Consider the following 22,464-nt stretch of genomic DNA (forward strand, 5'->3'; position numbering starts at 1 on the left):
AAAATTATGGAATGGCGATGCTGCGGCAGCTGAAATCGCTCTTAACTGTCGTCTTTCTCCTATCGACCGTATCGCACTGCGGCGACGAATGGCACTGGCGATGTTGCCTCGTGGCGCGCAGGTTTCATATGATTGTAGACGTGCGCCAGCGCCACTGCGCGCCCCTTTGTGTATACACGTGCACACAGGTGGCGGATGGAGAGTATCAATCGAAAGTGTGTGGTTATGTGATGTTATTCTTTGCTAGTTTTTCTTTTTTCCTTTGTTTTGTAAGGGGACAGTTATTTTTGGGAATTGGACGATTGTTGATCAATGAGAAGAACGATTAAGAGAAAAAATATTGATAATAATGGAGATGAAAGTTTAATGGCGATAAGAAGAAGATTAATAATAATTAGTGATAGAATAGAGAAAGTTGGTTATTTGTAATATTGAAGTGTTTGATAGAGAAAATATCAATAATTATTGAGACAGAAGTGTTTGATAAAGAATAGAAGAATATTAATGATTAATAATGTAAAAGTGTTTGAAAATAGAAGAATAAAGAAAGATTAATTAATAATTAGAATAGAAGAATAGGAAAAAATTAGTAATTTGATAGAATGTCAATAATAATGAAAAATTAAAATCCAATTTAAATTAAATTTCTTTATTTTCTCTTATCTTTTTAATAAGTTACTTCTAACAAATTCAAAATTCTTTAAATATCTCTTTTCTCGTCTGTAAATTTTACTAACGTCATTTCCATTCGAATTAATGAATCCTTAATTTATGTCTCTGTCATATATTTTATAAAGTTTAATGAAGGTATATTAAAATACGAAAGAAATCAACAATATAAATCAGTAATTAGCTTCTGATAGAAATTTCTAGCTCCTCTTTATAAGAGGCAAATGCATGCGATGGAAACTGTAACGTTTTATGTTTGCGCGGATCGTTATTAAAGCAATTAGCAAAGCTTGCGAAATATTCGCAAGCTGGCAGTCCGCCATGTTATCTGCATAATAAAATAACAGATAATTTCAAGGTTTATGGACATGTATAATGTACGATAAATAAAGAGTTAAAAATAATATTATTTAATATTATTACAGTTATAAATCATGCAAAAAATATTTAAAAATGTAATTCCAGATATAATCGCGAAAAATTCAAAAGAATTATAATTAATATTGTGTCGTATATAACACAAAAATCAGCTACCAGCTTATTCAAATATTTATAATGTGTCAAGAAAATAAAAACTCTGGAATCATATTTAACTTTTGATTCGCATACTTGAATATCGACCAACAATTTTCCCTTTCTATATTTGTGCAACGACTCTTAGTGTAAAGATGCCATAAATAGCGTCTCAACGGTTCATCCAGAAACGATTAATGTGCACTTAATCAGAGCCGGTGCAACATTGTCCGACAAAACGACGTAGAGATTTATGTTTCGAATTCTTGAAGGTCGAATAACGTTTCGATGCTGCTTAATTATCCATTACGTGTAACAAGTATTAAATGAAACTATTAAAATTGATTTTGCAACTAATTATTTTATATACATAAATATTTGATATAAGGATTTTGAAATGTAGTGAAATTTAAATTTTTATTATGAGACAATGAAATAGTGAATTGTGATATTGATATATTGAGTTACATTAGATTAGGTTATTAATGATATTAAATATTTGAATAAAGAATTTCGAAATAGTGAAATATTTGAAAATGAAATGAACTTCGAATTATTGAAATAAATATTGTAAAATATATAAATTAATGGTAATCAAATATTTTTATTCATTTGTCAAACAGACACTGATTCACCAATTACAACTTCAATTCCATCTCATCTTGAAAATTATAAATAACGTTTCAAATCCTATTCCAATCACAATATGTCATGTCCATTGCCCAATCAGAGAGAAAAAAGAGGAAATGTTCCAACCAACTAAAGAATCGACGATTCGAGCCAACGATTTCGATTCATGGTTCCTCTTGTTCGTTCACTGATCTCAAACATGTTCCAATATTTCACGAAATCACTTTACTATCCGCGGCTTGTTTCCAGGTCACTTGGCAACTCCAACTTTCGAAACAATGATCTTACCGTCGAAAATCCACAACAGACTTTTCTAACCTAACCTAACTATAAAGAAGAGCTATCACTATTGGAATCAAAACGAGAACAATTGACGAGCTAAACACAATGTCTTGTTTTTCTTCTATATTATCCTCTTATGTAAGTGAAAAGATATAGTAATTGATCTCTCTTCATTTGTCTATTTTTTTTTCCGCGAAAATTGAAATATGTAGGTATTTTCCATCACATGTGGATATTCACATTTGATCAAGCATTCGTTTAATGTACTACTATCATCAATAGCAATAAGCTTAGAGATCATAAATATCAACTAAATTTTTAATTTATTCATAAAAGATCTTATTAAGAATTATTCTCTTTTTATGAGAATTATTAATTATGGATTGATATTATTATGGAATAAAATAGTTTAAATATAAAAAAAATATATAAATATATAAAAAAAATTTTATATTTTGAATATTTGATGTTATAATATTATTAATATTTCAATATTTTTATATATTTTTTATATATTCATAAAAGAATTATTTGTTAAGTACTTCTAATAAGATTATTATATTTTTCCTTTATGAGAATTAATGAAAATGAATTCAAAAATATTATAATATTAATCATAGATATGTTATATCTCATTATTCTTTTAAAATATGATTCATATGTGATAATATTTTGTCAGAAACTTCTAGAATTATCTTACTCGAATCTTGTCACCTGATAACTATCAATAATGATTTCACTTATCTTCATCCTCTATCAGTCGAATTCTAATCTGAAAACGACGTATCCGGTCGTTAGGCCATCGTTAGAGGTGATCTAGTGACGAACCTGTATGATGTAACGCGGTTAGAAACGCAGATTGAAGTTGACCACATATAATATGGCTTGTCTGTCATCCTGTTTAAGATATCTTTTCGCAGCTAATAATAATCATTGCTATGATACATTGATCATCGATATCATGATTCACCAATAAAATTATAGAATATTGAAAATATTTATTTATGAGCATTCATGTGCGGTTTAGATGTTCTTTATAATTGAAGAAACTTATTTCAAAGCGTATCGTATATTTCACAGAGAATAATTCGAATAAATAATGATAAGTTTAAATTGTTTCAAATTCATTCATATGACGAAAAATTCGAATCAAAATTCGAAATAAAATTAATTAGAAGATAATTTTAAAAGTTTTGAGTAATAGAACATCGGTAACAAATTAATAAAATTTATGTGAAAGCGATAAAAAGATAGACATAGATGCAAACTTATAAAAGCAAGATTTTTTTAAAAATTTATCATATTTAAATCGACTCGAATATCTATGATCTGAAAAACTCTTCGACTCGAAAAATTAAGATTCGAATCCAATCCATATTCGATCCTCTAACCCATTCTCCTTGTGCAATACATCATTCGCAAATCTCAACAATCTTTCCTGCAATCTCTACATTCACCAATCTCCAATGCTCAAGCTAAAATAACATTGCAGTTCCATCTCAAACTCGTCCAAACATCTAAATCCATGGCAGACTTGCCCACAGACAAGTCTAAATCGTGTATGGTTTAACCGTGAATTGGCAAGTCAGTTAAGAGAGAGGATAAACGTATAAACGGAATTCGAAACTGGTATCTGGCTTCCAGAGGGAATTGACGGGACACAAAGAAAATGGCGCGGAATGCCGGGAGTTCCAGACGCGTAAATCGCTCAGCGCCTCTCCTGCGCATAGGTGCACACCAAGTGTAAATATAGACGGCGTCCAGAAATATGTGTTTCGGCTCCGCACTTAAAATCCTCGCTTCCGCTGTCACTTCGTTACCTTTAGGGCATAGGTTTCTTGATTCATATTCTTAGGGCGTCGTGCAAGTGTCTTCTGTTCTCTTCCTTATCACATGAAAACATTGACTTTATCAAATTTGATGGAATATATATATAAAAAATGAATAGAATCTTTAAAATAGTGATCATTTTTTGCTATGAGTTACCTTTAAGGCATAGGTTTCTCGATCCCTCGTATTCTTAAAGTGCATGCAAGTGTTTTCTGTTTTCTTCCTTTATTACATGAAAATATTTATTTTGTCAAATATGTATAATGGAATGTATATAAAAAATAAATAAAATTCTTAAAATGATGATTGTTTTCTGCTATGAGTTACCTTTAGAGCATAAGTTTCTTGATTCCTTGTGTTGTTAAAGCAAGTGTTTTCTATTTTCTTTATATCCCTTTCACGTGGAAATAAATTTGCTTTATCAAATTCTTCAGATGATTGTTTTCTATGAATTAAAATTTTGTTAATTTTAAGATTTCTATCTAAGCTTTCTCTATCTATTCTTATTCTGTTTTTTTTTGTTGTGCAAGTGTCTTCTCTTTTCTTTCCCTTGAATTACATCCTTTTCACAACTCGATCAATTTATTAATGTATAATTTTGATGATTTAAAAATATATATATATAAATCTTGAATATTACATCACACTGGTTTTATTACAAACTTGACGACCAACATCCAAAATATTTCTTATATTTGAATCATTATCATTGTTATTGTAATTTCATTCGTACAAGAGTATTATATTTTATCTTTATATTCCACGGATATTTCTTTAATTCTATGAAAAATCCACGGAATGTTCAAGTCTGAATGAATAAATATTAAATATATATTAAATATAATATAAATATAATTTAATATATTAAATATATATATAAATTATAATACTATAAAAAGTATAGTGATTTCGCATGCAAGCTTTAATACAATAGTAGCAAAAATTTTCTCCATAACATACTCCAAAAATCACCAAAATATATCCATAAATTCATCCACATAATAATAGTAGCTTCATTAAACTTGTATAATGGATATATATAATAAAATTCATCACGATCATGTGAAACCTATTCATCAAGCAGGTTTCAAGTATTGCTTAGATTTTCTGAAGTGCAAGGGAAGTAGAAAAACTTGACCACCCAGATGAAGAGGCTATGTGCTTCTTGAGTTCCAAAGGATACGCTGAATGATAGACTGTTGAGAAGAGGGTAAAAGAAGAGGATGGCTCTGTAACAAGTTAATTTGTACACGTGGTGTTCGAGTTTTTCTTGATGATGCATTGATGGGAATGGAGAGAGAACGTTTTTTGATGTTTACATGAATTGTGGAATTCAGAGCGTTTCGAATTGTCTTAAAATTTCTTTCTGTTTAACGAATTAAAAAAAATTCTAATTTCAATTATTCTACTTGAATTTGAAATTAAATTCACGAGAACTTTATGCGAAGTAATAATTAAAATTTGTTAAGATAATTAATTATATTATCTTATAAATTATTTTAAAAAATCACTAATTTGTTTTAAGAATTATATAAATTAACAAATTTAATTATTTCTAATACTGTAGTATGACAAATAATCAAAAAAAGATACAAAAATGTTTCAATTCTAACGTGATCACTAAATTGCGACTTTTTATCAATCAAAATTAAATTTGCAAAAATAAATTAAATTTGGAATTTTTATCTCTCAAATATCACAATCATATACTTTAAATATAAAGTACATTTTGCATGAAGAATTAATGGTACATAAAATTACATAAAAAAATCTATCAATTACTTTCAATGAAATCAAGCCTTGAACTATTACTCTATCTTTTCTTCTCAAACCACAATCACAGGCGTGAAACCACATCTATGTGCTTCTTCCACACCTCGAAGAAGCAACAGTTCGCTGAAAGTTCACAAGCATCCGGAATAAATCGCATTATCGTCGCATTGATCGAGTTTCAAACAGGTTGACCCACCGTGAAATTGATCGTTACACGTTTGAACCTTTTTCGACACGGAAATTTCCTTCGAGAGAGGCTCCATCTATCTCACTGAATATCTACATCGAGATAAATAAATCGAATTCGATGGATCGATATCAGAGAAAAAATAATTTATTCTAGAGATTTAGAATTATCTGTGAATGTGATATCATTGATATGAAAAAATCTTTGACATTGAAATAAGGATATTAATATGCACATTGGTATCAATCGAATTAATGAAGAGAAATTATTTAATTTGAACAAAATATCGATCACCATTTTATTTCGATCCGCCATTTTACTTTCACGTTCGAATCATTTTCTTCCTCCTTTCCTCATTCATTGCATCCATTAATGGCATTAGGTATAGGTTAGATCTAATCACGACGTTTCTCTAAAAGCGAAACAAGTATTGTTAAAATCATGGAAGTCAACTTTTCTTCGAGATTTTCCAACTCGATGTACTTAACCATCGATTTCCTATTTTTAGCCACTCCATATTCGAGTCGATGAGGTAACCAGTAACTTTTTGCCCTAATACGTGATCAACTTTCACCAACTGAGCTGTTTTTATGGTGAAATTCCCTTTTGGATAGAAACAGGATGGAAACGAAGATATGTTACTAATTGAAATTGTATCCTCGTTATCAAAGGGTTTAAAAATAAAATTAAACCGGTTCTCATATCAGGTTATAGGGCACGAACATGCTTGTCTGTAATTATTTGTGGGTAAATATTAATTAGTAATAGAAATATTTGAAAGGTAGATTATATTGTATTTCGATTGATTTTTATGGCTTTAATTATGTTATTTTTAATTTTAAGATTTCCTAATTATGTATGTTAGTAAATATTAGTGTATTAAATGTTGTTGTTGAAATTTTTTAAATTTTTATTATTATGTCAAATAAGATACAGGTGTATCTTGAACATTGTATTTTTATTATAATTTCGAAAATAATAATATAAAAAATTTAATAATTATCTGTTTTTTTTAAAAAACATATATTTTTAAAAAAACACAATAAATAAAATAAAAAAAGAAAGTCACGAAACTTGCATATAATATAATATATATATACATAAAATAAATAAAATATTTTATTCCTTATTTCTTTCAAATTTATGTCTGTAATATATTTATTTATTCTTATATACTTATATAAGTATTCTTATACTTATATATTTATATACATATAAATTAAATAACAATTATAATAAAAAAAAATATTGGAATGCAGTTGTATGTTCAGTATTTAATATCAGACTATAATCTTAGTATTATAAAGATTAATATTTTTAATTATTTTGTATGTGTATATTTAGAATTATAAAATAAAAATTCCAACAAATAATTAAATAAATAAATCAAAAATCAAATTTACATTTACCATATCTCTTTTGTTAAAAACATATAAAATTAATTACGAACATTTTTCTTCGTCCATTATATTCTCTGATATAACATCTTCAACGCTGTTCTTTCAACATGACCTTTCATAACCTCGTAATCGATTAAATGCCCGTCGCAATTACAGCTAATCCCAATCGCCAACTAATTAAATGAGATTTTCTGAACCATACATCGAAGGTTAATTGAAAATGGTCGAGCTCGATTCGCCGTAGGCTCTCTTCAGAATAATCTACTTTGTATTTACAACACAGCTGTTCGATTGTTCGACCTGCATCCATTCATTTTCAGCAATGTCGATTCCAATAATGGCTTAAATTTCCAAAATAGGTTTATTTGCAGATAACAATCAAGAATTAGGGTAAATGTTTGTTTGTCCAGTTAAAACTGCCATCTGTCGTGAGAAATGTAATCTTGTTTACTATTAAGCCTCCTGAATTTCGTTTCATCGATCTTTTTTGATGAATTAACATTACTGTAATACTTTTCATGAAATAGAAATTAAAATAAAAATAAGAATTTAGAAAACAAAAAATTGTTTGCATTCGCATATAGATTCAATGATAAATGACAATTAACAAACGAAGAGTTTACTCATCCATCAAGTCTTATCTTTTTACGTAATACTACGACTCATAACCTATAATTAATAGAATTACAGTCTTCGTAATTAAGTTAATTCCTTTCAAAACTCACAGAACATTTCATTAAAATTACGGAATAATAATTTTGAATTTAATAAAAAATAAAAAAATTAATAAAAAAATTTTCATTAAAATTCATTAAAGAGAATAACTTTTTATAAATTTCTATATAAGTATTAAAAAATCTTAAATTATATTTCAAAATACTTAATTAAAAACAATAAATAACAATTCTTAAGAATTAAATTATTTTAAAAATTATATTTTATGTTAAATTTAAAAATGATTGAGAATCAATTTATAAAAAAATTTATAAATAAAGAATCATTATTAAATTTAATGATCTAAAAAAATTATTAACAATCAAATCGGAACTACTGAGAATCAGTTACATATTACGATATAAATGCACGTAGAACGAATCGATTTCACCAAAGGTGACCACAATCGTAATATTCTTAATTCGCTCGAGGCGCCAAAGTGTTTAAGCGGATATGTATATCAATCGCGATCGCATTTCATCATTTTTCGCAATTACGAAACACGTATCGTCTACGACTTATTGTCCACGAACGGTTACGAATAGTTTCAACAACATAGCCAGCTATCGAGAGATACAAAACAGCTCCGGTTACCACGAAGGATTCTAATTCTATCTATATCGTTACGACATTAACACCCGCCTTAATACAGGTGATGCAACGGTACGAATCGATGTTAGAACTGAGAAAACGTGCGATTGAGGAAAGGTCTTCTTCGAGGTAACGCTGGAATCCTTATGAAAAGGTCGCGCAACTTGTCGATCCGCGTAAAGATTACAATTTGCCGAGAATCAGTGCTTTGAATTATGGCACGAACTGAATGTATACTTGCCTCAACGTGTTCATTGGTCGTGTAGAATATTGGTAAATATATAAAAAAATCTTTAAGAATTCTGATGAGTATTCGAATATTTCTATAAATTGATTTATAGTGAATTATATTTGAAGATACGTTTCATTTTCTAAATTTCACATGTGTATACAACATATATTATCGAAGATATTCAATTTCCACGTTTATCACTTTGATATTCGACACTTTCATTCATTTTTAATTTACACTTGTACAAATCTTTGATTTTGCTCGAAAACATTCGCGAATCACTTACTTTGCACTACACTTTATAAAATGTACAGTAACGAGTTTAATTGAAAACTTAATTATGATATAAATTGATTGAGTGTCGTTTTTTAACTAAGTTCTCAAGGAGATCCACAATTCTTTAAATGGTGAACTATTATTTCTTTCAAATATATACTCAGATCAACCGGAATAGTCATTTCGTTCCTGAGGCGAATCAATTAGATACATCTAAAGTTGTTTTGAAATTTATTTATAATTATCAGTGAGGCTAGATGTGGGTCAATCAACAAGAGTATTCGTGAATACCATGAGTATCGAAGATTTTTCTGGAATCTTCAACCAACTCGCTTTTTCTCCGATTAACGTCGCAATTTTATTCAAATATTTCTAATAATAAGCAAAAATAACAAGATATTGATCAAAATATATGAAGATTCAGATTAGACAGTTGATATCGAGGTTATATCGATTCATATAATTTATTCTTACGAAATCCAAATACTTTAAGATAATTTTATTCGTTGTGTTCGCCTTGATTAAAATTCGAGATTAGAATTGTAGGACTCGAAAATCCAAACTTTGAATAAATCGAAAAACTTGATTAAAATTATTTGCGAGATTTTCAAACGAAAACAATGACTAGAAATTTGCAAGACTCGAGAGTTCAAACTTCGGTATAAATCGGAAAACTTCGTATAGAATCGGGTTAACTTCGAGACAAATCGGAAAACTTCGAGAAAGACCGAAGTTCGAAGACAAAGCTCAGCAGTATTCTCGAGTATGTACCCTAAAGTATCCGAGATGTTTTCAACCTCGAATTTATCTTATATTCTCAGAATTCAGTATTTACATTTTTAATAATATTATTCACGAATATCACCATAACGAAGCATAATATTTTTTAGGATAATAGTAACATTCACATTTCTTCTTCATTGATAAAGGATTAGTGTGAATTTCATTCACTCTTGATGTATCTCTGCTTGTGCATATTCATAAATATTTCATTCGAAAGGGTGATGATTAAAAAGTAGAATCTATTATAAAAATACAAGAAGAAGGGAAAAAAACATATAATTTCAAATCATTTTATTCAAGAATTCTTGTTTTTCATTCAATGTACATAAGAATAGTGAAATTTAATCATGAATATTTATTATATCTAAAAGAACACTTATTTTAAGATCTAATCTTAAAATAATATTCCTAAAAATAAAATAATAAAATTTATTATTATTTAAAGTTTAAATCATTAATCCAAAGATCTTTCATTCTTCTTATTGGATATATTATATTAACATAACCTTTCATATATACACAAAGTATTTATTAGCAATGCAATTGGAGACTCGTTTCAACAATTTTTGCAAAAATGTTTTCTTAAAGTTGACTATGTAAAGTAGTAAACAGAGTGTAAATAAAATGGAAATGAAAAGAAGGAATTGGTAGCGCGTGGCACGTGACTCGAGTCGAATGAATGGCCTCCGCACATGAAAAAGGCACGTCGTTTCGCAGACAAACGCGGGAATGTTACTAATTAATTGTTTCTTAATTAACACGCTTATCGAGTTCAACGTTTTAATTGGGCGCGCATTCGTTTGTTTTTCTGTTTAATTGTTCAAGCCATGATGATAAATACGTACGTGGTAATACTTAATTATTCTTTTTATATCGCTTTTAATATTTTTGACATGGATAATACATGTTTGAATTTCACTTTTTTTTAAATAATTTCAAAAACTACATTAAATTTATTTTACGATCATTCTATAGTCTACAAAAATATAAGTAAATAAAATTCACATGAAGAAATATTTACAATTACGCCTTCAAAATAAACTTTTTAAATAAGATATAATTAAGATAAAATAATGTTAAGATAATAGATGATACAAAGAAACTTTTATATGAATAATATAAGATAAAAATTTCAAATTACTAATTTATTCAATAAATTCACAAATTTAATCACACCACAAAATAGAAGTATCTTTCAAACATTTTCAAACACAAAATCTTCATTATTTACAATCATTTCTCCGCTTTTACAATCAAATTCAAACATTATCTCTTTTAACCATATCACGTACAAGATCAAATCGACAGGTACGAACACAAAATACGAACATTCTTCGAACACCTTTAAACACGAAATTTTCTAACCTCAAAATCTCTTAACCATAAAATCATCACTATTCACAATCATTCGTTCATTTTTATGATCAAACTTGAGCATTATCTCTTTTAATCACATCACGTACACGATCAGGTGTATAGAAGTTGGTCAACAAATCTAAGATAAGAGCACGAATTGTTCCTGCAATTCTATTTAGTCCTTAGAATGCAAGAAGCGGCGAATTACTGTAAAAGCGTAATGACAGAATTACGCAAGCAATCGGTTACATAAGATCCGGTTGTAGACACTTGAGGTGCGGCACGTGCGGCATGGGTCGGCGAAAAGGGTTAGGAGAGAGGTTGGTAGAGGGAAGGAGGAGGGTGGTGGTAGGTCAGCCGGCGTTGGATAACATCGTGAGAGAAAATAGCTGATGTGTACGAGAAAAGTTGCCGGAACAAAAGAGGAGAATGCACTGGCTACGTGACCGGGTTTCATGAGTGAACCCAGCAACCTGACTCGTTGTCCCAATAGTATTCTTTTGTACTCTTTTGTCGATGTTCCTTTCCCTGACATTTATCGAGAGATAGAATTCGATTTTAGATAGAAACTTCGATGGAAAATTTCTTCTCGCGTAAATATAAATTGAAAACTAGAAATTTCATGAGTGGTTAATAATTTGTGAACATTGCAGATGTATGGATGGAATGGTGTGGATAAAAAATGAGAGTTCGGTTCTATTTTTTCCTCGAAAAGAGAAATTTTATTATTATTTATTTTTGAATTTTTTAAATTTAGATGATTTTTCTTTTTTTATTCGTGGTTTTTAAATAATTAATATAGGCTAAAATATTTCAAATATTTTGCATCAAAAATTCAAATTTCTTTTATTAATACGTATGCAACTTTCCCTGATTTAATACGTCAAAATATTATTAACTAAAGATTTATATTCTTATTACTCTTAATTAATTTTTGAATAGCAAACAATCTTATTTACCAGATTTAAATTATACTAAGAATTCATCTCATTAGAAATTCATTCGATACGCATGGAAAAGTTATATATACATTTAATATTATCTATAATTAATGCAAAAATTATTAATTCTAATTTAATAACAATGTTTACATTTTATCTACAAATAACATTTAAATGAGAATATCGTTAATGAAAATATAAGAATTATTCTGAAAATTCTAGATCTAGAGAATTCTTAATGGAGAAAGAAATAGATAAAATATTACAATTTTATGTAATATTTATAAATACTCATAAATATCTACTTAGTAAATGATAATTACATTTTTTTATATATCTTTTTTCCATATTTCTGATAATAAAACTATGAAACTATATTATACATGATTTTTATAATATGATTATTGCAATAATCAATGTATATAATATATATATATATATAATTTTAAATTTAAATTTACAATATAATGGACATTTTACTTCCACAAAATCTACTCGTTAAGGTCCCATTCCCAGTGAGATCTTGTGAACTTAATAAGCGGACAAGCGGAAACAAGCGTGCCAGAATCGATTCCATCCTCATGTGTATCTTGAAATTTTTATTGATTCTTTAACTTTTAAAAATTTTTCAATTAATTAATTTCATTTCGTTAACTTAATTTTTATTCTTTTTTATTCTTTCATCATCAAAATAAATATAAATTTCTATGCAAATAATTAATAATTCACATACACAAATTCAATTTATTTATTTATATATTTTTTTCGAAAAAATTCGAAATAATTCAAATTCGTATTTTCATTTCGATCAAAAAAATCAACATTCGAAATGGTGTCATAAGTTTCTATGCAAAAACAACTCTTTCAATTTTTCATAAATAATACATAGAGAGCATCAGTTAAGCACAATGTCTATGCGCTCCGCTGACGCGCGTTAAAAAAAGAGAAAAGAAAGAAGCTTTTTTTTGTTTTCCCTGAGAAATCTGTCGAGAGAAAGTATCGCTATCTGGCAGAAACAATTAACAGTATTATCGTTAAAAGTTTTTCTTCGCGTACGACGAGATCAAATTTCTGATGCAATTTATATATTAGATGCAATTTATGATTCGCGTTGTATCTTTATTCTTCTTCGAATCTACATCGAAATTAATCGCCGGATAATTAATTGAACTGTTACGTGAAACATTGTTCCAGATTTTATATACTATATTTCGTAAATTCTTGCGATTAATTTTTTTTTTTTTTTTTTAAAGTTTTGGTTTCGTAAAATATCGATATTGATTAACAATAATGAAACACTCGATGGTAAAATATTAACCTTTCGCAATTCTCGACCGCTATTCCGTCTCAAAAAAATGAAATCCAAGTCACGTTCGACCTCAACATCAATGAAAGTGTTGCATGTGTACGTACGTGTTACGTTTCAACGATTTCCGTCGCGACCGGAAACGGAACATATTTTTTTTACTTATCATTGTTTATCGTTATATGTTAATTAAATTAAATTTTCAAATTAGATAATATTTAATTTTATGATTTGATACTTTTCTTAATTTACTTATTTACTTATTACTAATTAATTTTTGATATTATAGAGGGTAATTTCATATTTAGAAAAAAATATTAATTACATGAAAAAGTTACTAGGATTTCAATATTCACTAGGAATCAATAAATTTATTATAAATATCATGTGTAAATATTTTTCAATAATAATTTCATATTATAGAAAAAAAGAAAATTACTAGGAAATATTTCAACTCAACTTATTTGTTATAAATGAAATTAAAATATCTATCACTTGATATTTATTAAATATTTTTCAATATCAAAATAAAATTTCACACATAAAAAAAATTACTAAGAAATATTCCAATTCATTGATTAATAAAATTAGAAATCTATCATTTAAACTTTTTTCCATCGTCCAGTATTTTTACAGAAAAAATATTTACATAAATATTTTTCAAATATAAAAAAAATTACAATCACATAATCCATAATAAGTCGAAAATTTAAAAATTTCACTTTCTATTTTCCAATTTATCAATCATCTATCAATTAACTTATCTTGTAGCTAATTGGTTCCTTTTTTCGATCAATTACACGATAAATTAAAAAAAAAAACAGAATTCGAATAAAACGATCCTCGGTCGGAGGTTAAGATAAAGCCAGGCTCAAGTGGAATCCTATTAATAATTAACCACACGATCGACGATAAGGTTAATTACAAAAGGAATAGCGATGCGCGTAGGCGTATTGCGCCGATATAATCGAGTGGAATGATCCTCGAGCGCCAGCGGAAATCGCGGCGGGGTGCTGAGTTAACGAGCGCTTGAATCCGTGGTAAACCACGCGGCAAAGTATCGCTCCGATTTTTTTTGTTTCGTTAAGGAAACAATCCTGATCTGGATCTTATTGTGAATGAGATGAAGGAAAATTTGTACAGAGAAAGAGATTTTTTTAAATATATATATATTCTTTCTTGGATTGTTAATTTGATCGAGGAAGCATGATGTATATATTGAAGAAATGTTATTATTAAATTTTGTCTTTTAATTTGGCTGAAAAAATTCGTTCCTTAAATTTTTAGATAGTGAATTGTGAATATTATATAAAATTTTTACAAAAAAGATAGTTTTTATTCAAAATTATCTTCATCAAATATTTAAAGTGAAAAGAAATAAATCAGAAAATATAGGAAATATATTTTTATAAAAATTTTGTATTTCAATTTTCTAATAATGAATTTTATAATCCATAAAAAATTTCTTAAGAATTTCTTTAAGAAAAATATAAAAAAGTTAATTAAGAGCGGATCAAGAATGGATCAAAAAAAATTGTTTGTAAAGTTATAAACAAACTATTGAAAAATAAACTTAAGAAACGAATGATTAATAAATATTTTTCTCTGCTTAAAAAATCCATTTATTAGATACTTCACTTATTACTTTTTCGAGATAAATTTATATATTTAGATTAATAGAATAATTAATAATGTATCATATAATATTATAATATCAAAAAGTATAACAAATTAATTAAAAACAAATTGAAACTAATTTTTGATTAATAACCTCAATTTTAATAAAATACTATCTATGTCTTAGTAAAATCTTTACCAATAGTATTAGAAAAATTGTAACAATTGTAAAATCCACATAGAAATTACTTTATAATGCTCTATTAATTTCGAAAAAACTAAAATATTAAATTAACGAATGCAAAAAAAAATTAAAAAAGATTAAAATCCGCGTTAGGATAACGATCAATCGCATTTCCTATTAATCGTTCGACAATATCGATCAACGGACAGCACTTTCACATGACCTTGGAAACTCGATCCGCTCGAGTGAAACAGCAGTGAGAGAAACGATCGACCTTACGTGACGCAGGTGTGACCCGTGTTTAATTCAATTTCCTTGCGGACGTTCCACCACAATATTCCAGCTTCGTGATCAGTCTGTACCGGTCTGGTTAGAATGGGACAAACCGCATGCAACACGCGCGGCCACATTGATATTCCACGCTGATAAAGACAATGACCTGATTTACCGATCGATAGGAAAATTGGTGTCAATAGCGGCGCCGTGCGCTGCATCGAACACCGATCGGAAGTCGAGGTTACAACGGTGAAGCGCGTGGGCGATCATTTGCGAATATGTAAAACTATTCGTTTAAAGTGCATTGACTGATAAGAATGTTTTTTTAATGATTTTTTTCGACGTATTATTAAAATTTATTTTTTTAATATTTGATCTAATATATTTGGATATTTAAATATACTATTAAAGATGAAATTATTGGAATTAAAATAATATTTCTATTTTTAAGAAGAAAATAAAAACTAGAATAAAAATAAGTGTTACAAAGTGAAACTTTTGTTGCTTAAATAATACGATAAAATTTTCTCTTATTAAAAGTTTTTCTATTGAGAAAATAACGGATTTATTTTGAGATATAATTAAAAAGATCTTAATCTCGGATAGAATCTCCTGTAATTAACCGATTCGATCTCAGATTAAAGATTTTTGATATTATTTTCTTATTATTCTCGTAGAAAGTTATCAATTAAAAAAGATTCACTGATCATTAATTACACACTTTTCATTTATCCCATTCGATTCAATTAAAACATCCAATAGTTTGAAAATCTATTGAATTGATTTATTTTCAGATTTATCGAACGACGCAATAATTGAAAAACTGATCGCAATCCATTTCTCGTTTTTTCTGATGCTTATTATGCAAATTACGTTATTGCGGATTTCCGCTGCAGTTCGATATAGGTTAAGAATAAATACTTAGTTGACAGATTAAGAACAGTATCATTTTCTTTTATTTACAATCATTATTGCAAATTCATAAGATTCGATATTTCTTATTTATTTTAACGAATTATTAAATATTCGATATTATTCGATTTATTATTGATTTCCTTCTGAAATGTATATTTGTATTCTTAGAAACTTATAGAGAATAATAAAAAAGGAAATTGAAATTTAGATAAATGAATTTAGAATATTTACAGACTTTTAATTATAATATAGATGACTAAATTTTTAAAAGTACAACTATAATAGTTATTTCAATTTTCTTTAATAATAAATTTTCATCTTATTCTATCAATTTTTCAAAAACTAATTATTCATATCAACAATTAATATAGAGATATGATATATTCTTCTATTTTATACACAACTAAATTTTCATTTTAACAGGAATTTAAGAAGAAACAAACATATATTATGAAAAAATTTGGAATTAATATAACGTTCTTATTCTTAACTGCATAAAATATTCCAACTACTTTTATCATAAATTTCATTACTGTTCGTCGAAAATTTTTTCAAAATTGCAAAAAATTTCAATTTAATTTCTCCTAAAATATTTTTTTATTAGAATCTCGTGTGTTTTAACTTAAAGAAAAATATAAAAATTCAATATCTCCCTCTTTTTATTTTCCCCTCGAATATACGTTTACAGAGAAGAGGCGTGAAATCGACGCGTGGAGACGAACGAGGAAACCTGTCTTTGCTCGCGGATAAATTTCACTTTCGCGAAAAAGTGCCGTGGAAAGAGGCAGTCTGGGTAATCGATCACGAGTCCCTTACGCGTCGTCGACATTTCCCCCGGATCCTGACACGAAGTCTGGAACCGGTTTCCAATTCAACGAGATCGCTTCTAGTCCATTACCGATCGTAATTTTACGTGATGGAACTATCGTTTGGTAATTTTGGTGGTTTTGAATCGTTGTTGCACAAAAAAACTTTCCTCGAATAGATTGAAATAAAATGAAAAATTGTTCTTGTTTTCATTTTTAAGACTTTATGAGGCTTTATATGCTTGTTCGAATGTATAACTTAACCTTACTTATCGATTTTTCGAAATATTTTTTTTATATTGAAAATTGAGAAAAGAATTAATTGACATTTCTAATTTATATTGAAAAATGTGTAAACAATGTTATTCATTTTACAAATATACTTTCTTTTCTCAATTTTCAATATAAAAAAAAATATTTCGAAAAATCGATGATCTCGAGTAAGGTTAAGTTATACATTCGAACAAGCAACGCCTTATAAAGTCTTAAAAATGAAAACAGGAATTTGAGAAGTGAATAACATTGTACAGACATTTTTCAATATAAATTAGAAATGTCAATTCAATCCAAGAATTTCTAGAAAGTATATGATTCTATTTCAATGAAAACATTCATTTTTTTATTTTTTAATGAAATTTTAATGATTTTTAATGGAATTTTAATTATTTTTAACAAAATTTTATGATTAACACAATAATAAGTAATTTCTTTTTATTGAAATATGTCATTTTTAAAAGGTGAAATCGATGCTCAAAGTTTCTAAGAATTTTCATTCGTTTAAATATAACTTTATATATATTGAATAATAATATTGAATAATATGATAAAATATTAATTTTTAAAATATTCAGAATTTAGTGTATTTTCTGTTAGTAAAAAAAATTGACAACTTTGATTTCATTCCCTGAAAAAAATTTCCTAAAAAAATTTGGATCTATCATTTATACATACGTACAAAATTGTATTAAAAAATTAAAATTTTCGAATTAAGTGAATTTCCTTACAATATTCGAATATTTTCACGAGCCACTGTATATTGAAAGCAATCTTGAAAATTTTCACTCTCAAATTTTTATTAATTTTACCGTCAAATGAGATTTGTATATTTTCAGATTTCGTATTTCCTCATTCCTGTGTACAATCGATACGTTTACGGTTAATGTTTTACATGTTTTCTGCACGTTCATTTATTATTCGTGATAAGGATAGATTGATGGAAATTCGTCGAAATGATATGTTGCTTACATGCTCGAGGTGATGTTTGTTTATCGCATACTTTGAGAAAATGACGTTCGAAAGTAGGTAAATGCATAGTAGAAATTGCAGTTGATGAGAAATGAAATTAGCTAGGCCATCTTTGGTCACATTGTATTACCTTATTTGAGATTATCGTATTTTCAGGTTTATCGTGTGATGAAGAATGCAAATGAGATGTAATCTAAACATGAAAGAAAATTATGAAGTATTATAAAGCATGGTAATATAGAATAAAGGAAAATAAAGCAAAATAAAGTAAAATAAACTGAAGAGTAATAAAATAAGTATGGAATAATAAAGGATAAATGTAGAATTATTGATATAAATATAGAATGGAATGTGTCATTCATTTTGGCTATTTTGCAACTTATATATTCAGAAATTGTAATAAGTATTTAGATATTGTTAATGATGGACAAGTAGAGAAAAAAAACGCAATTAAAAAAAAAACAATGAAATATATTCTTTTTTAGATTGTGAATGAATGTTTTGATTTAGAAATGCACAATTTTATTTTTGTTAATGTCGAATTAATCATTACAACTTGATTCTCGTATTACGTAAAGAACAAAGAACTTACATTACATAACAAACCATATATTTAAAATTCTTTTTTCTTATTATAATTTCATTAAGTTTCATGATAAATCCGATAATAATTTCAATATTTATTTAATAAAGAACTTTTAACGCAGAACTTTTAAAGTTTTATATATTGAACATGCTTATTAAGTTTTTGCACAGATACATAGATACTAGAAGATACATAGATAGATACATAGATACATAGATAGAAGATTCGAACGATCAATATTGATATATAAATTTAATAATATGCAATTTACTTAAAAACTTTAATTAATAAATTCAATAATTTATTATTCAATAATTGTAATTGTATAGTTGCTAAATAGTTGAAGTTATATAAAGATATAAGATTACACGAAGAATAAATTAACTATAATAGCTATGATGTTATTATATAAATGTTATTCAAGTATTTTAATAAGCAATTACTTAAAGTAACTTTATTCGAAATTTTTAATAAGTTATTTTTTCAACGAATTAATTATGATTCTTTATTTGTAAAATGAATTTTTAATACTGCAAATATTTGATGAAACTACAATAGATCTATATAGTATTCATAGTATTCTCTGTTTTCTAACGAAATTCAAATTCATAAAATATATACCAATCTTACAGAAGAATAACACGATAAACTTCCTCAACATCGATCTATCACTACAATACTTCTCTAATTATTCTCTTCCGCTTGCAACAATACGATCTTTTCGTTGGATTGATCCAGAAAGAAACGAGTATTATTCAGAACAATCATCACCGGTTCAAAGACCCAACCTATCAGACGAATTTCAATGCTGAGAATTCACGTCTTATGAGAAAGTGGCGTGACAATCGATCGAGCACAGAGTGTAGACTTTATTCCATCGTTTTCGCTCGATTCGAGTAAAGCTGAATTCAATAAGATCGAAATGAAGTCATTTCAAATGCTTAACGAATAATCTCCAGAATAATCACGGTTTTTCGAAGAATAATTGTAATTTTTGCAAACAATAATATATACACGTGGTATATTTCATTATTGAATGAAATAGAAAACGAATTGAATATAAGATGGAAAGTTAGGTTAAATTGAATTGAAACAATAAGATTATGAACGAGCAGAAAAGTAAGTTTCATTATGTATATTCGATATTTCACCTCTTTTTCTCAGATTGATTATAATAGAAAATATATTAATGAGAGAAAAGTTTGTGAAAAGATGAATTTATGAGGATAATAAGTAAAAGAATAAAGATTATTTTTATTGATTCCTAATATTAAAAATAATTTATTTTTCTTTATTGGATCGATTTAATGGATTTTTTATCTTTTCTATTTTAAATAAATTATACAATTATATTTTCAAAATATAGATATTTACAAATTTATTTTCAAATGAAAATTCCTAAACTATAATCAACTTGAATTTATTTATTTTGAAATTTAAAATGTTCGATATTTGATCTAGTTCGAAATTATTTCCTCTGAACAATTGAATAAATCCTCCTGATAAATTGAGGAGAAGTGGGTACATGTAAAGCTGTATGATATTTAAACTGATGATAATGAACGGAACTCGAGCTGGCGGCGGCCTAGTTGTCACATTGATGACATTGATGACACTGAAACCGGGTTAACGGATACGTGCTGGAATATTGCACTTTGCTCTAATAGACTCATGGTGTGCAAACTGAACTGCCAAGCATAATATATGTATATAATGCATAGAGAGATGTATCTCGATATAATTAATAAGAAATATATCTTTCTCTCTTATACCGTTGATGATAGTGAAAAATATTGAAAATTATTCTTAAGTTATCAGTTTATTTAATTTTTTTTAGAATTTTGTGTGAAACATTTTACTTACAAAATTTTTTAGAGAATTCTATAATGTGATATTAGTTTCTTGGAGAACGAATTTATTATGATTAACTAAATATATATATTGTATAATCTATTTTTTTAATTGTATTATATAAATATATAATTGTATAACTTAATTTATTTTATTTTTAAATTAAATGTGAAATATTAATAGTATATATAGAAATATATTTTGATATTGAGAATTAATAAGAAAAATAAATAATGCATGTTAAAATTAATCATATGACAAATTAAAATTAAAATTAAATGAAATTGTTATAAAATAAGCTGAATGTAAAATAAATGATTTCTCTATTTATATAAGAGAAAATTTAAAAAATTGAAGATTGCGAATCATTTTAACGTAATAGATATCGTGATTGTGTAAATTGATTATCGACATTTTGTTTGCTAATATCAACTTCAAACAAGAATGAGTTTTTCATTGTCAATAGACTGTTATTTGTCGAGCTTTATTTTGCTTCAAATAGTGTGATTGATAGTGTTATTGATCGCTTTACGATATTGTTAGGAACTTCGTAATTGTATCTATCCTATTATATATACTCTTATATTCTATAAATAATCGTTATATTTCTAAATTTACGATGATTATTTTTGTGAAATACACTTTAAATTATGAAATTAGAAAATTTCTCTAATAATTTCTAATATTAGAAATTTCTAATATTAAAAATTAATGTTAAAAATATATTTATAGATATATTATATATTAATTAATATATTATAATTAAATTATAATTTTCATTGAATTATTTATTTATGATATGATTATTATTGTTAATTAATAAAAAATTTCATTTTCTATTTAAAAAAAAATCCAAATTTACATTTTTATTTCACATAATCCAAAATTTATTTATTTCGTATCTTTTATTGAAATCTAAACATGACATATAAAATAGAATATTCTTTTCGATATATTACTTACATATGTACATTAACAATACTATAAAAACTTTCAAAAGTCTGTTCTTTTTTCATACCACAAAATTCTCAATTATTCCTTTATTTCACCGTAAACTCGAATTAGCATATGAAAATACAACGAGAGAAAAGATAAAAGAGAAAGGAATAAAAACTTACTGCACCTGGACAGAACAATATCCTATTACGATTCAGATCTCTTTCTTCTTCGTTTATGTTTTAACACTGTCGGTAACCACGGTTCTCCTAATTATTCGCAGAGAGCGTGCTTATGTCAAAAAGAGTCGTTAAAATTGTGCATGTCAGCGGCAAACCTTCCACCATGAGAAAAAAGGAAATCGTTGAATTGCACATTCGTCCCGCAGGATCATGCGCGTGTAACCGGCTGGATACGCGACACAGACTGGAAGTTCCAGTCTGAAATCTCTGTATACCCTTTAAATATTCAGAAGACGCCGCTTCTGGAATGTTGCTCTCGTTATCAGTGAAAGTTGAAATATATAAATAAGTATGCGAATAGAGTACCGGTATAACGTATCGAA

At 27.1% G+C, this 22,464-nt stretch overlaps 1 protein-coding gene across 5 annotated transcripts in view; it reads right to left on the bottom strand.

Annotated features, from left to right (window-relative positions):
* The window catches only part of LOC102671417 (probable pathogenesis-related protein CaO19.6200), a 71,375-nt gene that overhangs the window by 45,519 nt on the left and 3,392 nt on the right, over positions 1 to 22,464 (bottom strand). The window contains exon 1 of one of the 5 annotated variants that reach the window (XM_006617164.2): positions 22,087 to 22,331. The exons of 2 other annotated variants lie outside the window; for them this stretch is intronic. The gene's annotated coding sequence lies outside the window, so the exon portion shown is untranslated. Of the gene's footprint in view, positions 102 to 22,081; positions 22,332 to 22,464 lie in introns of those variants that run through there. 2 more of the 5 variants (XM_031511166.1, XM_006617160.2) reach the window with 2 other exon arrangements.

Source organism: Apis dorsata, unplaced genomic scaffold, assembly GCF_000469605.1.
Source record: "Apis dorsata unplaced genomic scaffold, Apis dorsata 1.3 scaffold_293, whole genome shotgun sequence".
In the NCBI taxonomy this organism is placed as follows: Eukaryota; Metazoa; Arthropoda; class Insecta; order Hymenoptera; family Apidae; genus Apis; species Apis dorsata.